This window comes from Ylistrum balloti, unplaced genomic scaffold (assembly GCF_031769215.1).
Source record: "Ylistrum balloti isolate Yb309-2 unplaced genomic scaffold, AGI_CSIRO_Ybal_v1 Utg370778, whole genome shotgun sequence".
NCBI classification, from domain to species: Eukaryota; Metazoa; Mollusca; class Bivalvia; order Pectinida; family Pectinidae; genus Ylistrum; species Ylistrum balloti.
The window spans coordinates 171,554-191,573 of record NW_026782455.1 but is presented as its reverse complement, the minus strand read 5'-3'; the positions used below and the strand labels follow the sequence as shown (position 1 = coordinate 191,573).

The 20,020-nt window shown below is 35.4% G+C and overlaps 1 pseudogene; it reads right to left on the bottom strand.

Annotated features, from left to right (window-relative positions):
- Positions 1-520: 520 nt before the first annotated feature.
- LOC132558280 (uncharacterized) lies at positions 521-18,294 on the bottom strand (annotated as a pseudogene).
- Positions 18,295-20,020: the final 1,726 nt, after the last annotated feature.

The following is a 20,020-nucleotide window of genomic DNA, read 5'->3' as shown; positions in this document are numbered from 1 at the left end:
TTGATTTTTAACAAATCATATCTATGCGTGTGAATAACCAGTGTAATCTCCCTTTAGTAGAATTGTTTCTTGGAGTACTAAAACTGATTTGTTTTGTCTCGCACACTCTTCATTTTGCTAGCTCTAGGTACTTCTGATTAGTATAAAGCAATCAAATACAAGCAAGAAATATTTAGATAGTAATTTTATACCAAAATTAGCTGTTGACATGAAAGTGACCACGTGTCACTTGTCATATTTCAGTTTCTTTTCATATCAAACAAGCATACAATATTTTGTCCAAAAATCTTTAAGTAGTATTATTGTACAGACCTGAAGAGAATGTTTCAAGATTCTTCCTCTACTTTCAGACTTTAAGAAATGCTTTGTCTGCATTTAAATAAACAGGGTATAACAATACATGTCATATATATATATATATAATAACCAGTAAATATTAAATGATTTTGATAAAGTGGTTATAGAGAAATTAAAGAATGTAGAGAAACGTTAACAGCAAAGATGTAGTTTGGAGAGAAGGTTAGTAATCCAAGATGTGACACTTAACACTGGTCTCCTTATCAAAATTTAGGACAACCTCAGTTTCTTGATCAGCTACATCACTGCCTCTGAAACCTTCATCAGCAGCATCTTTTGTATCACTGTTGACATCATCCATGGATATTACAGTCTCTTGTTTTTTCTCAGAAAGTTGGTGTCGGAATTCATCAACAAAGAAACGGAGCTCATAGAAACAGCCAGAGCCTATGAGGGCTTCATAAAGGGAAAACACAGTGGCAGTTCTACCCTGTTTCTGGACATAGTAGTATAGGGTCTGAACAATACATTCACTCACGCCTTTGTTTCTGAAATCTTCATAGAGCTGGGTCACTTTGTGCTGAGGAATGTTCATCTCGTCATACAGTTTCTGCATCATGTGACCTTCCCTACTGACATCATTGGCCTTAGCTGCTACAAGGTTTATAAGCTTGTCACCCGTTATCAGCTTCAATTTTTTGGCTTTGGCAATCTCTGCAAGGTCAAAAGTTCATTTATTACTCCTAGAGGGATATAAAACATTAATACAGGGTTATTAAACATTAATACTCCTACAGGGATATAAAACATTAATACTCCTACAGGGATATAAAACATTAATACTCCTACAGGGATATAAAACATTAATACAGGGATATAAAACATTAATACTCCTACAGGGATATAAAACATTAATACTCCTACAGGGATATAAAACATTAATACTCCTACAGGGATATAAAACATTAATACTCCTACAGGGATATAAAACATTAAACAGGGATATAAAACATAAATACTCCTACAGGGATATAAAACATTAATACTCCTACAGGGATATAAAACATTAATACTCCTACAGGGATATAAAACATTAATACTCCTACAGGGATATAAAACATTAATACTCCTACAGGGATATATACAGCATTTAAATCTCCGTACCAAGGAATCTTTATTTTGTTGAAAGTTGTTTATATTTGTAAGGTGGGGATCCGATTGTTTTCAGATCTTCGAACCAAATTGATTTTTTTGAAGCCAGATATCCACAACATGACTGTGTTAATTGCTTCATACCTAGCACTTTCTAAATGTAAATGTCTGTGATAAACAATATCTCAACAGATCATAATGGCCCATGGAAAATGTTCTTGCAGCTTATAACCAGGTATGATCATTGTAGCATACTTGTCTTTTAGGCCAAGCCAGTCCTTATTTGGTAATTACTCCATGTTAGATCTCACAGAGTACTATCCATGTCAATGGTCATATGATACCTGGATGATGTACCAACAACAGAAAATCTAGAAGATATTAGCATTCACTGTTTGGTGCACATGATACACAAACAATGAGGGATAGAGTGATGGTTAATATAAAAATCAATCATTTATAAGTGTGCAAGATGATAGTAGTCTGTTACATAGACAGTTTCTGTTCATGAAAGAAGAAAGTTTTTGTATTCAAGATTCACATTTCTTACAACTAAGCTAACATCACTCACCAAGATCATTGGGTGAACAAGAAATAGCACACATTGATATTGGAGTATGGAGAACTCTGGCTATAAATAATCATATTTCACCATCGTATCACTGAAACTGAAGTACTGCCTGTTAAAATCACCTTGTGCATTTTTTCAATAGAAGAGAATTCATTTAAGTGTAAAGTTTAACATACGGAACATTGGCCTTAATAGTCACTCGAGTTAAATTTTTGTTTTTAACAAAAGACGAGCAGAAATATAAAAAACTACCTTATCCAATATCTAGCATACAGATAAAATCCTGAGAAGTACTGTTTGTAACATGGGTGGATTTAAAGGACAGTGCAGAAATATGAGCAAATCCAAGTCTTAAGGCCCTGAAGTTTTCAAAACATTGAACCTCCTTGACAACTGAAAACATATTTGACCCCGTGACCTTGTAAAAAGGATAGAAGGACCTGGTGAAGAAAGATGAAGAAACTTGGTAGCCCTTCATCCCAGCATGCTACAGACTCAACAATAGACCTCTAGGCCTTCTGGAAATGAGAAGAAGTTAAAAATGTATACTGTTTACGATGTACAACGAACGACAGACAAAAGGTGATCGTAATAGATCACTTGAGATTTGTCTCAGGTGAACTAAAATATATCAATATTTCTGAGCTTACCTTGTTGGGAATTGTAACTATAGTAATCTTACCTTCATCATTTAACTCCAGGTCAGGATTGTCTGTAAGGGAAGAGAGAAAGGGTCAATGCCATTTTTATAATAAAAGTAGTATAATGTGTAAAAATATCTATGTTCTTACTAGATTTTTAGACCATGACTTTCGGTGTCAGATTACCCCTCCTGTATATCATCGTAAGTAACCCCTGTCACACTGACCACGACTTCCTGTCCCTCCTGTATATCATCGTAAGTAACCCCAGTCACACTGTGACCACGACTTTCTGTCCCTCCTGTATATTATCGTAAGTAACACCAGTCACACTGTGACCACGACTTTCTGTCCCTCCTGTATATAATAGTAAGTAAACTCTGTCACACTGTGACCACGACTTTCTGTCCCTCCTGTATATCATCGTAAGTAACTCCAGTCACACTGTGACCATGACTTTCTGTCCCTCCTGTATATCATTGTAAGTAACACCAGTCACACTGTGACCACGACTTTCTGTCCCTCCTGTATATCATTGTAAGTAACACCAGTCACACTGTGACCACGACTTTCTGTCCCTCCTGTATATCATCGTAAGTAACCCCAGTCACACTGTGACCACGACTTTCTGTCCCTCCTGTATATCATCGTAAGTAACCCCAGTCACACTGTGACCACGACTTTCTGTCCCTCCTGTATATCATCGTAAGTAACTCCAGTCACACTGTGACCACGACTTTCTGTCCCTCCTCTATATCATCGTAAGTAACCCCAGTCACACTGTGACCACGATTTCCTGTCCCTCCTGTATATCATCGTAAGTAACCCCTGTCACACTGACCATGACTTCCTGTCCCTCCTGTATATCATCGTAAGTAACCCCAGTCACACTGTGACCACGATTTTCTGTCCCTCCTGTATATCATCGTAAGTAAAACCCAGTCACACTGTGACCACGACTCTCTGTCCCTCCTGCATATAATAGTAAGTAAACTCTGTCACACCGTGACCACGACTTTCTGTCCCTCCTGTATATCATCGTAAGTAACCCCAGTCACACTGTGACCACGACTTTCTGTCCCTCCTGTATATCATCGTAAGTAACCCCAGTCACACTGTGACCACGACTTTCTGTCCCTCCTGTATATTATTGTAAGTAACCCCAGTCACACTGTGACCACGACTTTCTGTCCCTCCTGTATATTATTGTAAGTAACCCCAGTCACACTGTGACCACGACTTTCTGTCCCTCCTGTATATTATTGTAAGTAACCCCAGTCACATTGTGACCACGACTTTATGTGTCAGATTATACTCCTGTATATCATCATAATTAAATTTACACCATGTTGTTGATGGCCCACACACATACAATTTGCTGTATATATATATATACACACGTAGTCATCATTCCATTGATTACTGAAGTAAACCTGTACTTACCTTTCCATTAACTACTATATATCATCACACCCCTACACCTGTACTTACCTGTGACCTTGAGATAACAGACTGAGCTCCTACACCTGTACTTACCTGTGACCTTGAGATAACAGACTGAGCTCCTACACCTGTACTTACCTGTGACCTTGAGATAACAGACTGAGCTATAGTTTGTCCCAGCCACACTTGATGCTGTACACTGGTATAAACCCTCGTCCCTATAACCCAGGTCAGATATATGGAGAGAGGGGTCATCAATGGTTGACCCCTGATATTTCTGTCCATCAATAACCAAGTCAATGACGGAGTCCCCATCAATTCTCATCCAGGCTACTGACTTGATATCGGCACAAGAGACAGATGACTGCAGGTCAATATATGATCCAAAAGCTGCAGATACTGGTGCAGTGGTGGAGGGTTTGGACACAGCTACATCAAAAAGATATCAATCCAAAGTCAAACACAAGGTCATTACATAAATAAAGATTATTCTGTGTCTAACACAAGTCACTATTGGACAGTCTCTGTTGTCTCTATATACACCATATCTAACACACCTCACTATTGGACAGTCTCTGTTGTCTCTATATACACCATATCTAACACAAGTCACTATTAGACAGTCTCTGTTGTCTCTATATACACCATATCTAACACACCTCACTATTGGACAGTCCCTGTTGTCTCTATATACACCATATCTAACACAAGTCACTATTGGACAGTCTCTGTTGTCTCTATATACACCATATCTAACACAAGTCACTATTGGACAGTCCCTGTTGTCTCTATATACACCATATCTAACACAAGTCACTATTGGACAGTCTCTGTTGTCTCTATATACACCATATCTAACACAAGTCACTATTGGACAGTCTCTGTTGTCTCTATATACACCATATCTAACACAAGTCACTATTGGACAGTCCCTGTTGTCTCTATATACACCATATCTAACACAAGTCACTATTGGACAGTCTCTGTTGTCTCTATATACACCATATCTAACACAAGCCACTATTGGACAGACTCTGTTGTCTCTATATACACCATATCTAACACAAGTCACTATTTGACAGTCTCATATCTGTACACTTGTACACTGTATCTATACACTTGTACACCAGATCTGTACACTTGTTCACCATATCTGTACACTTGTACACCATATCTATACACTTGTACACTGTATCTATACACTTGTACACCATATCTATACACTTGTACACTGTATCTTTACACTTGTACACCATATCTGTACACCATATTTGAACACTTGTACACCATATCTGTACACTTGTACACCATATCTATACACTTGTACACTGTATCTATACACTTGTACACCATATCTATACACTTGTACACTGTATCTTTACACTTGTACACCATATCTGTACACCATATTTGAACACTTGTACACCATATCTGTACACTTGTACACCATATCTATACACTTGTACACTGTATATATACACTTGTACCATATCTGTACACCATATCTATACACTTGTATACCATATCTATACAGTTGTACACCATATCTGTACACTTGTACATCATATCTATACACTTGTACACCATATCTTTACACTTGTATACCATATCTATACATTTGTACACCATATCTATACACTTGTACACTGTTTCTATACACTTGTACACCATATCTGTACACTTGTACACCATATCTATACAGTTGTACATCATATCTGTACACTTGTACACCATATCTATACAGTTGTACATCATATCTATACACTTGTACACCATATCTGTACACTTGTACACCATATCTGTACACTTGTACACTGTATCTTTACACTTGTACACCATATCTGTACACCATATCTGTACACTTGTACATCATATCTATACACTTGAACACCATATCTGTACACTTGTACACCATATCTATACACTTGTACACCATATCTTTACACTTGTACACCATATCTATAAACATGTACATCATATCTATACACTTGTACACCGTATCTATAAACAGATGTCCTCACCTGTACCAATAGTTGACTGTTCCGGACTGTTGTTCTGAGATGGTGCACCATCCACTGGAAAATAATGTTTCCCAAGGTTATCATTATTATCTCGTTAACTTATCTAAGGTAGAGGACGCATAGGAATAGGTGAAAAATGGAAAAGTGAACAACTAATTCAAAATATGTACCTTCGTATAGATTTATATTCAATAAATTTTTAATTTTGACTAATTTGGTTGACAACAAGGGACCTAATGGACAATGCCACCAAGTAGATACCATGACTATGGGGCCCATTACTTGAGAATAGGTGGGTTTAAAAAAGCTTTAACACATTTGAACCTGAAGGGGGTTAAGGCCATACATTTGACCAAACAAGAGACCCAAGGGCCAATGGTCACCTAAGTCACAATGGTTCTTGTAACATGTCTTAGAATTGATTTTGTTTGTAAAAGTGATATAACTTTAACTATATTGTACAAATAATACAAATGTAAATTGTGGGTACATTAACTGCTGTCCCATGCTAAGACTTCTAACTTGAATAAAAAGAAATACTGCTGAAGATTTGAATTTTCCTACATAAGATCTTTGAAATTTCAGCCAATTTGTCCAATTTTTGACCCTGCCCATCAGTCCCTGGGGATAAGTTGAGGTCAATATGTGCACCTTATCAAACTGTTAGCTTGTGCTGATAAAAAAAAATCTATCCAAGTTTGAACTATTTCTGCAAAAAAATAAATAAGCAAATTATACTCAAAAATATAACTTTCCTATATAAAATACAGTAAATTTTACCCCCTCCACCAGGGAAAATGTGAGACCTTGGTATCATGAAACTTACAAGCTTTATAAAGTTCTGTAAGATACTTCTATCCATGAAGAGAAGTTGGTTCTACGTCATCTGGGTATTGAAAAGAAGATTTTAAATTTCTGTCAATTTGACCCATTTTTGACCCCATCCCTCAGGCCCCGTGGGGGTTGGGGACCATATAATTTGCTATTTTAGTGAACCATGGAAGGTAATGCCATTCAGACATTTTCCTGAGGAAGTCGAAGATGTTAAAAGTTTGCAATGCACAACGCCTGACGCTGGACAAAAGGGGATTGCAATAGGTCACCCCAAGACCATCTGCATGTACAGATAATGTGTATACATTGATTCCTACTCATTGGTTGCATTTGTTAATTACCCTATGCTATCTTTGAAAATATATATGTACAACAAATATGTTGTTTTTGCCGTTAACACTGGTCTAGACACTATCAATTGATTTAAGTCTCCTTGTTCTAGGATAACGATTAAACCCGAATATCATTTATATGACACATATATATTTGCACCTTACCAATTAATATTAGTGTCCTGTCAAATATCGATGTACAGTGAACAAATAGGTGTTAAAATATCTTAAATTTGCTTTACCAATCATCAAAATACTGTATGCCTAATTTTGTTTAAATTATTTTTGCTGGTGACTGCCAAGCCACATTGATATGATTTATGACCTGAATCATGATAACTAGGTATTAACAGGTGAAAATTGCTACCTGTACAATGTAACCATTATTCAAAACGAGACAACCCGAGAAAGGCACTGAACATTGTGATCTGTTTCCTGTTAATCTATTCACTCTAGATTGACTTCGGATCATCTTTGGAACCAACTACAACTTATGTGTTGTCTTCTTACAGTGATATTCAGGAATACCTACCCATTAGTGGAGTATTAGAGTTATAACTGGACTTTTCATTTATTACTGCTGAGTCTGATGATTCTTTCAAACAGCACTTTTTCCTTAGGTACAAAACACAGATGATTCCCACAACTATGCTACTTATGGGTATTACCACATGCAGCCATTGATGATCTCTGATTCTTTTGGCCTCAAATTTCACTGTTCTTTCCAGATCCACTGCAAGTCATGTAAATAATTCAGCATGTGTATAGATGGTAACAAATACAGTCCATCTGTTATTAATGGCGACTAATATACATTGCAAGCTGTGTACAAATGAAACTATATTTATTCTTCAGAAGTACACACAATAAAAGAATATCAAAATGATTTTTAATAGTTAGTTATAATAAAGAAAATTAAACGTAAATATTAGGTTTTGATAGTCATCACAGAGTAATCTAACCTAACAGAGGTTATGATAGTTATCAGAGTTATCTATCCTAACAGAGGTTATGATCGTTAAATGCAGAGTTATCTAACCAAATAGAAGTTATGATAGTTATCATAGAGTTATCTAACTTAACAGAGGTTATGAAATTCATCACAGAGCTATCTAACCTAAGAGAGGTTATGATAGTTATCACAGCATTATCTTACCAAACAGAGGTTATGATAGTTATCACAGCATTATCTAACCTTACAGAGGTTATGATAGTTATCATAGAGTTGTCTAACCTTACAGAGGTTATGATAGTTATCATAGAGTTGTCTAACCTAACAGAGGTTATGATAGTTATCACAGCATTATCTAACCTTACAGAGGTTATGATAGTTATCATAGAGTTGTCTAACCTTACAGAGGTTATGATAGTTATCACAGAGTTGTCTAACCTTACAGAGGTTATGATAGTTATCATAGAGTTGTCTAACCTTACAGAGGTTATGATAGATAGTTATCATGATAGTTATCAGCATTATCTAACCTAACAGAGGTTATGATAGTTATCATAGAGTTGTCTAACCTAACCTAACAGAGGTTATGATAGTTATCACAGAGTTGTCTAACCTAACAGAGGTTATGATAGTTATCACAGCATTATCTTACCAAACAGAGGTTATGATAGTTATCACAGAGTTGTCTAACAGAGGTTATGATAATTATCACAGAGTTGTCTAACCTAACAGAGGTTATGATAGTTATCACAGCATTATCTAACCAAACAGAGGTTATGATAGTTATCACAGAGTTGTCTAACCTAACAGAGGTTATGATAGTTATCACAGAGTTGTCTAACCTAACAGAGGTTATGATAGTTATCACAGAGTTGTCTAACCTAACAGAGGTTATGATAGTTATCACAGAGTTGTCTAACCTAACAGAGGTTATGATAGTTATCACAGAGTTGTCTAACCTAGAGGTTATGATAGTTATCACAGAGTTGTCTAACCTAACAGAGGTTATGATAATTATCACAGAGTTGTCTAACCTAACAGAGGTTATGATAGTTATCACAGCATTATCTTACCAAACAGAGGTTATGATAGTTATCACAGAGTTGTCTAACCTAACAGAGGTTATGATAGTTATCACAGAGTATGTCCCTAACAGAGGTTATGATAGTTATCACAGAGTTGTCTAACCAAACAGAGGTTATGATTGTCTAACCTTACAGAGGTTATCACAGAGTTGTCTAACCTAACAGAGGTTATGATAGTTATCACAGAGTTGTCTAACCTAACAGAGGTTATGATAGTTATCACAGAGTTGTCTAACCTTACAGAGGTTATGATAGTTATCATAGAGTTGTCTAACCTAACAGAGGTTATGATAGTTATCATAGAGTTGTCTAACCTAACAGAGGTTATGATAGTTATCAAACCTAACAGAGGTTATGATAATTACAGCATTATCTAACAACAGAGGTTATGATAGTTATCACAGAGTTATCTAACCTTACAGAGGTTATGATAGTTATCACAGAGTTGTCTAACCTAACAGAGGTTATGATAATTATCACAGAGTTGTCTATTATCTAACCTTACAGAGGCTATGATAGTTATCACAGAGTTGTCTAACCTAACAGAGGTTATGATAGTTATCACAGAGTTGTCTAACCTAACAGAGGTTATGATAATTATCACAGCATTATCTAACCTAGAGGTTATGATAGTTATCACAGAGTTGTCTAACCTAACAGAGGTTATGATAATTATCACAGCATTATCTAACCTTACAGAGGTTATGATAGTTATCACAGAGTTGTCTAACCTAACAGAGGTTATGATAGTTATCACAGAGTTGTCTAACCTAGAGGTTATGATAGTTATCACAGAGTTGTCTAACCTAACAGAGGTTATGATAATTATCACAGAGGTTATGAGAGTTATCACAGAGTTGTCTAACCTAACAGAGGTTATGATAGTTATCACAGCATTATCTTACCAAACAGAGGTTATGAGAGTTATCACAGAGTTGTCTAACCTTACAGAGGTTATGATAGTTATCACAGAGTTGTCTAACCTAACAGAGGTTATGATAGTTATCACAGAGTTGTCTAACCTAACAGAGGTTATGATAGTTATCACAGAGTTGTCTAACCTAACAGAGGTTATGATAATTATCACAGAGTTGTCTAACCTAACAGAGGTTATGATAGTTATCACAGCATTATCTTACCAAACAGAGGTTATGATAGTTATCACAGAGTTGTCTAACCTAACAGAGGTTATGATAGTTATCACAGAGTTGTCTAACCTAACAGAGATTATGATAGTTATCACAGAGTTGTCTAACCAAACAGAGGTTATGATAGTTATCACAGAGTTGTCTAACCTAACAGAGGTTATGATAGTTATCAAAGAGTTGTCTAACCTAACAGAGGTTATGATAGTTATCACAGCATTATCTAACCTTACAGAGGTTATGATAGTTATCACAGAGTTGTCTAACCTAACAGAGGTTATGATAATTATCACAGCATTATCTAACCTAACAGAGGTTATGATAGTTATCACAGAGTTGTCTAACCTAACAGAGGTTATGATAGTTATCACAGAGTTGTCTAACCTAACAGAGGTTATGATAGTTATCACAGAGTTGTCTAACCTAACAGAGGTTATGATAGTTATCACAGAGTTGTCTTACCTAACAGAGGTTATGATAGTTATCACAGCATTATCTTACCAAACAGAGGTTATGATAGTTATCACAGAGTTGTCTAACCAAACAGAGGTTATGATAGTTATCACAGAGTTGTCTAACCTAACAGAGGTTATGATAATTATCACAGAGTTGTCTAACCTTACAGAGGTTATGATAGTTATCACAGAGTTATCTAACCTTACAGAGGCTATGATAGTTATCACAGAGTTGTCTAACCTAACAGAGGTTATGATAGTTATCACAGAGTTGTCTAACCTAACAGAGGTTATGATAATTATCACAGCATTATCTAACCTAACAGAGGTTATGATAGTTATCACAGAGTTGTCTAACCTAACAGAGGTTATGATAATTATCACAGCATTATCTAACCTTACAGAGGTTATGATAGTTATCACAGAGTTGTCTAACCTAACAGAGGTTATGATAATTATCACAGAGTTGTCTAACCTTACAGAGGTTATGATAGTTATCACAGAGTTATCTAACCTTACAGAGGCTATGATAGTTATCACAGAGTTGTCTAACCTAACAGAGGTTATGATAGTTATCACAGAGTTGTCTAACCTAACAGAGGTTATGATAATTATCACAGCATTATCTAACCTAACAGAGGTTATGATAGTTATCACAGAGTTGTCTAACCTAACAGAGGTTATGATAATTATCACAGCATTATCTAACCTTACAGAGGTTATGATAGTTATCACAGAGTTGTCTAACCTAACAGAGGTTATGATAGTTATCACAGAGTTGTCTAACCTAACAGAGGTTATGATAATTATCACAGAGTTGTCTAACCTAACAGAGGTTATGATAGTTATCACAGCATTATCTTACCAAACAGAGGTTATGAGAGTTATCACAGAGTTGTCTAACCTTACAGAGGTTATGATAGTTATCACAGAGTTGTCTAACCAAACAGAGGTTATGACAGTTATCACAGAGTTGTCTAACCTAACAGAGGTTATGATAGTTATCACAGAGTTGTCTAACCTAACAGAGGTTATGATAGTTATCACAGAGTTGTCTAACCTAACAGAGGTTATGATAGTTATCACAGAGTTGTCTAACCTAACAGAGGTTATGATAATTATCACAGAGTTGTCTAACCTAACAGAGGTTATGATAGTTATCACAGCATTATCTTACCAAACAGAGGTTATGATAGTTATCACAGAGTTGTCTAACCTAACAGAGGTTATGATAGTTATCACAGAGTTGTCTAACCTAACAGAGGTTATGATAATTATCACAGCATTATCTAACCTTACAGAGGTTATGATAGTTATCACAGAGTTGTCTAACCTAACAGAGGTTATGATAATTATCACAGCATTATCTAACCTAACAGAGGTTATGATAGTTATCACAGAGTTGTCTAACCTAACAGAGGTTATGATAGTTATCACAGAGTTGTCTAACCTAACAGAGGTTATGATAATTATCACAGCATTATCTAACCTTACAGAGGTTATGATAGTTATCGTAGAGTTGTCTAACCTAACAGAGGTTATGATAATTATCACAGCATTATCTAACCTTACAGAGGTTATGATAGTTATCACAGAGTTGTCTAACCTAACAGAGGTTATGATAGTTATCACAGAGTTGTCTAACCTAACAGAGGTTATGATAGTTATCACAGAGTTGTCTAACCAAACAGAGGTTATGATAGTTATCACAGAGTTGTCTAACCTAACAGAGGTTATGATAATTATCACAGCATTATCTAACCTAACAGAGGTTATGATAGTTATCACAGAGTTGTCTAACCTAACAGAGGTTATGATAGTTATCACAGCATTATCTAACCTTACAGAGGTTATGATAGTTATCACAGAGTTGTCTAACCTAACAGAGGTTATGATAGTTATCACAGAGTTGTCTAACCTAACAGAGGTTATGATAATTATCACAGCATTATCTAACCTTACAGAGGTTATGATAGTTATCACAGAGTTGTCTAACCTAACAGAGGTTATGAAATTCATTCACAGTGTTATATAACCTAACAGAGGTTATGATAGTTATCACAGTGTTATCTAACCTAACAGAGTTTATGATAATTATCACAGCATTATCTAACCTTACAGAGGTTATGATAGTTATCACAGAGTTGTCTAACCTAACAGAGGTTATGAAATTCATTCACAGTGTTATCTAACCTAACAGAGTTTATGATAGTTATCACAGAGCTATCTAATCTAACAGAGGTTATGAAATTCATTTACAGAGCTATATAACCTTTAAGAGGTTACAATATCATCAGACTTATCTTACCTTGCAGAGGTTATGATTTTAAATTCATGTTTGAGCACTAAAATATTCCATCAACAGAGGACTTGATTATTTGTTTGTAATGTAAGAACCTGAAATAAATGTTAGTTCTCACCATGATCAGGCTCCTGGTCTGGCCTATGTTTTGGACTAGGAATTTCAGAGTCTTGTGAAAGGGTGACCTTGACATTGGCTGGAGTGGAAACCTGTGGCTTGAAACAGACACCGTCATCTTCATCCCAATTTTTCTCTCGAATGTACCTATCAATACAAACAAAATAAGTCAAAACCGACAGTGTTGTATCACTGTCGCACTGTTGTATCAAAATACTGCTACTCTTTGTAACTCTATATTCAACTCTGTTAAAATGCAAATGAATTTACGCTATTTCCACTCCACAAATTTTGATCTAATTTTGAAATAAGACTACAGAAGAGGCATAATTGTTCACAGCTAATAAACTCATTTAGTATGGACAAATCTTATATTCTTGATAGATGTAGAAAATGCAACACACTGCAAACGAAAGGGACATAACTCTGCAAATACTGAAATCTGATTTATTCATAATGAAGTAATCTGCCATTCAAAAATATTGAAACATGGAAAATTGCAGGTGAAGTATAGATGCCAAGGAAACGACAAGGCACCAACTGTCACCAGACAGTACCTCTTCTTTGGCAGTACCAGTTTGGTTGTGAAGGTTGACAGATGACAAGCAGAAGTAAAACATCTGTGCTAATGCTATAATGCAAAATTTATTTACCCGTCAATGCAGCGCCCACACTTGGACTTTCTATTTCGTTTCGGTTCCCTTTTGTACAGCCGATTTTTCATGGTACAGTTGCGGTCCCGACGACAGTAGCGGAGTTTTTGCCAGTCGCGTGTATGCTGGTCACTGTAGTAGTTGGCTTGGCACTGGGTACACACTGGACATTTAAGCGCCCCTCGCTTGCTGTCTAGTGGAACCTGTAAATGAAATCATTATGCTTGATGGATCTTTAAAATCATAAGGCTTACAAAGAACAGAAATTACAATTGAAGTTTTTAGATTCTCTAACCTACAAATATTTATCATTATATGTTATTTTCATGTAGAATAATTTCCATCAATGGACAGTAGTCTCTTCCAATCCCACAACAGCTTGGTGTCCTACCTAATCCACCGCAGGAAAGACTGGTGTCCCTCCCAAACCTACAACAGACTTGTAAACTTCCTTATACACTGTAGATAAGGGTCCCTCACAACCACAGTAAATAGGGATCTTCTTAGTCCAGCCTCTCTAAACTCAGCACACTTTCCTTCTCAGTGGCATCAGTGTTGTTAGACATGACGTGGTTGTCAGTGTCATCAAACATGGGGTGGCATCAGCGTTATGCCATTGGATATTCATTACATCATTAGATAGTTTAAAAACACTGCCAGGTAAAATGCCATTGTCCTGATCGACCGTAACGGTAAACAAAAGATTAACGCTGGAGGGTCTCGCTACAGGTGTGAATTTGTTTTGGTCGACTGACCATCGAGCACAGTGACCACAGGTAAATTTTGATCGATTTATTCATGGTGATTTTGAACGAATTTATATGACTTGTACTGTAGAAAATTATCGAAACACCGAGAATATCGAAACATAAATGATCGATTCATGAGTAGTGAATTAAGTAGAAATATATAAGGAAAATAGTCGGGACCAAGTAAAAATATCGACACAGCGAGAATATCGAATCATCGAAGATCGATTCATCGAAGTTTGCTTTTCGTGACATGTGATTTTTCTGTTCCGTAAAATACATTTACCCATTTCGTCATTTACGTGTGATACTTCATTGCCATGTACTTCGAATGTTTCATGTTATTTATTGTTGTTTGGTCGTAATAAAATTCAATTTAACAGTTTTTGATTGTTGAGTCTTTATTTAAATCATTAATACACACATAATTGTTATCTTTTGTCTAAAACATAATGAAAAAAACTTTTAAATACGGACCCCTATTACGTGGACCAGCTATTTGACTGAACTATTTTTGTATCGAAGTCCTGATGTATCGATATTTTTATGACGGTCCCTTGAATATCGAATTATCGAAGTTTGACTTTACTATGTAGTAAAATGATGTAACCTTTGTGGGTCAGATTCTGTCGTCCAAATTTGTTATGAACAAATTTGATCTGTATCTGTGCATTTGCCATAGATGTTGTTCAGGATCATAGCGATGAATCGAATGATGATTTCCAAAAATATGCATGTATTTATACCTAAGGAAAATGCTTGGAATGTTCATAGTGACAGGTGTTTCATGTCATCAGTGATGATAATTTTCTTAAACAGCTTGGTCAATTTAATAAAGTACCCATTTACTATAATCCTCTGGAGTGGCTTGGCCATATCAATTACTATAACACCATAAGGTTAAAATATTTCATTATTATTTTTAATACAATACCTTATCTAAATCTGTAATATGAAATACAATTATTGTAAATAAAATTAATAATTATATCATTTTTATAAAATACTAAATAGAATTAATGTAAATGTACAATTTCTAAAATTAACCAACTATATTAGCCTACAATAACCACTGTATAAGTATATAGTCAAAATGTTTGCTCACAAAGAATCTCCCACAGGTAAACAGACATTCTACAGGTAACCTGTAATTTAGAAACTGACTTTAATCCCTTAAAATAGCATACCTGATAATAAGCTTTATGCCCAAGCTTATGTAACGTTCAGATAATGCAACTTTGTCTTTGTCTTCTGTCGTCCGACTTCAGTTTGTTAGATCCATTATATTAATATATTGTATTCTCAGCATCCCATCTTCCATTAATTTGTATATCTTGTACATCAATATTAATTAACTGTATTGAAACTAAATGCGTATATGCTGTACAAGAATGTTATATATGTACTCTGTATACTTATGAGCCGTAAGGCTTACAGTGAATAAACAATACAATACATCATAAAAAAAGAAGAAGAAAGAAACTGACTTTAATCCCTTAAAATAACATACCAGATAATTGGTGTTGGAAACTGGGAACACCCCAACCATATATAGCACATACAAGTTAACAATAGAAGGAGAAAATACACCTGTACCTTGGTGACGAGATAGAATACTACCAATACCTACATAGTATACTTCATGACCTCATTAAATTGTCATACAACTGAGCATGCTCACGAAGCCCATTCATTGAGAAATCATGCAGTGGAAAAATGTAAACACAGGACAGTAGCACTCTGTTTATACCTGTGGAAACTTACAGACAACGAGGAATTTTTTTACATGTCTAATATACAAACCATTTAAATATCAATAGTGACCAGATACATATGATCATAACCTGACAATAAATAGAATTACAAACATACAAAGCTACATGTATATACTTTGATCATGTATTAATAATCATGGACCTAATACTGGCCTTGAAGTAGATAGTGGAAATGGGTCATACAATGGAAAAACGAAACTAAGTGACATCCCTGTAATATATAAACAATGTGACATCCCTGTTATATCATATAAACTAAGTGACATCCCTGTAATATCATATAAACTAAGTGACATCCCTGTAATATCATATAAACTAAGTGACATCCCTGTAATATCATATAAACAAAGTGACATCCCTGTAATATCATATAAACAAAGTGACATCCCTGTAATATCATATAAACAAAGTGACATCCCTGTAATATCATATAAACTAAGTGACATCCCTGTAATATCATATAAACTAAGTGACATCCCTGTAATATCATATAAACTAAGTGACATCCCTGTAATATCATATAAACAAAGTGACATCCCAGTAATATCATATAAACAAAATGACATCCCTGTAATATCATATAAACAAAGTGACATCCCTGTAATATATAAACAATGTGACATCCTTGTAATATCATATAAACAAAGTGACATCCCTGTAATATCATATAAACAAAGTGACATCCCCATAATATCATATAAACAAAGTGACATCCTTGTAATATATAAACAAAGTGACATCCCTGTAATATCATATAAACTAAGTGACATCCCTGTAATATCATATAAACAATGTGACATCCCTGTAATATCATATAAACAAAGTGACATCCCCATAATATCATATAAACAAAGTGACATCCTTGTAATATCATATAAACAAAGTGACATCCCTGTTATATCATATAAACTAAGTGACATCCCTGTAATATCATATAAATTAAGTGACATCCCTGTAATATCATATAAACAAAGTGACATCCCTGTAATATCATATAAACAAAGTGACATCCCCATAATATCATATAAACAAAGTGACATCCTTGTAATATCATATAAACAAAGTGACATCCCTGTAATATCATATAAACTAAGTGACATCCCAGTAATATCATATAAACAAAGTGACATCCTTGTAATATCATATAAACTAAGTGACATCCCTGTAATATCATATAAACAAAGTGACATCCCCATAATATCATATAAACAAAGTGACATCCCCATAATATCATATAAACAAAGTGACATCCTTGTAATATCATATAAACAAAGTGACATCCCTGTAATATCATATAAACTAAGTGACATCCCCATAATATCATATAAACAAAGTGACATCCTTGTAATATCATATAAACTAAGTGACATCCGTATAATGTTAACATGTGTGGGTTGTCCGTGGTAACAGAATAATGTTAACATGTTTGGGTTGTCCATGGTAACAGTATAATGTTAACATGTGTGGGTTGTCCATGGTTATGATATAATGTTACTTACCACAGCCAAGTTGTCATGGTATTGTCCTCGTTTACAGTCTGAACAGTTGATACTGTATCTGTGTGTGGACACTACTTACCACAGTCGAGTTGTCATGGTATTGTCCTCGTTTACAGCCTGGACATCTCTGACACTTTCCTGGGGCAATGCTGACCCATTTCCAAGGTTTACAATATTTATAGACAACATCTGTACCAGGGTCTGTTGTTTCAACATTTACGACTGACAGGATGAGGAAAACAAGGCTGACAGATAAGATTCTCCAGGACATGGATCCACCCTGAAATATACAAAATTAATTTTGCATTTTTTTTTGGCAAAAGTTTATAAGAACATTTAAAAATATCATAGACAAACCTCAGTCTTTCATGTTTTTACATGTTATGCTCTGATACTGAAAAATCTGACTTAATTTAAATCGATAAGAGACAATTTCTTAACAAGAACTGTCCCTGGTGAGAGTATAATGTTAGCATATGTGGGTTGTTCGTGGTAACAGTATAATGCTAACATGTGTGGGTTGTCCGTGTTAACAGAATAATGTTAACATGTGTGGGTTGTCCATGGTAATGATGTAATGTTAACATGTGTCGGTTGTCCATGGTAACAGTATGATGTTAACATGTGTAGGTGGTCCATGGTAACAGTATAATGTCAACATGTTTGGGTTGTCCGTGGTAACAGTATAATGTTAACATGTGTGGGTTGTCCATGGTAACAGTATAATGCTAACATGTGTGGATTGTCTGTGGTAACAGTATAATGTTAACATGTGTGGGTTGTCCATGGTAACAGTATAATGTTAACATGTGTGGGTTGTCCATGGTAACAGTATGATGTTAACATGTGTGGGTTGTCCATGGTAACAGTATAATGTTAACATGTGTTGGTTGTCCATGGTAACAGTATAATGTTTACATGTGTGGGTTGTCCGTGGTAACGGTATAATGTTAACATGTGTGGGTTGTCTGTTTTAACAGTATAATGTTAACATGTGTGGGTTGTCCATGGTAACAGAATAATGTTAACATGTGTGGGTTGTCTGTGGTAACAGTATAATGTTAACATGTATGGGTTGTCCGTGGTAACAGTATAATGTTAACATGTTTGGGTTGTCTGTGGTAACAGTATAATGTTAACGTGTGTGGATTGTCTGTGGTAACAGTATAATGTTAACATGTATGGGTTGTCCGTGGTAACAGTATAATGTTAACATGTGTGGGTTGTCCATGGTAGCAGGATAATGTTAACATGTGTGGGTTGTCCATGGTAACAGTATAATGTTAACATGTGTGGGTTGTCCATGGTAACAGTATAATGTTAACATGTGTGGGTTGTCCGTTGTAATGATATAATGTTAACATGTGTGGGTTGTCCATGGTAACAGTATAATGTTAACATGTGTGGGTTGTCCATGGTGATGATATAATATTAACATGTGTGGGTTGTGGCTGGTAACAGAATAATGTTAACATGTGTGGGTTGTCCGTGGTAACAGAATAATGTTAACATGTGTGGGTTGTCCGTGGTAACAGAATAATGTTAACATGTGTGGGTTGTCCATGGTAACAGTATAATGTTAACATGTGTGGGTTGTGGCTGGTAACAGAATAATATTAACATGTGTGGGTTGTCCGTGGTAACAGAATAATGTTAACATGTGTGGTTTGTCCATGGTAACAGTATAATGTTAACATGTGTGGGTTGTGGCTGGTAACAGAATAATAATAACATGTTTGGGTTGTCCATGGTAACAGTATAATGTTAACATGTGTTGGTTGTCCGTGGTAACAGTATGATGTTAACATGTGTGGGTTGTCCATGGTAACAGTATGATGTTAACATGTGTGGGTTGTCCGTAGTAACAGTATAATGTTAATATGTGTGGGTTGTCTGTGGTAACAGTATAATGTTAACGTCTGTGGGTTGTCCGTGGTAACAGTATAATGTTAACATGTGTGGGTTGTCCATGGTAACAGTATAATGTTAACATGTGT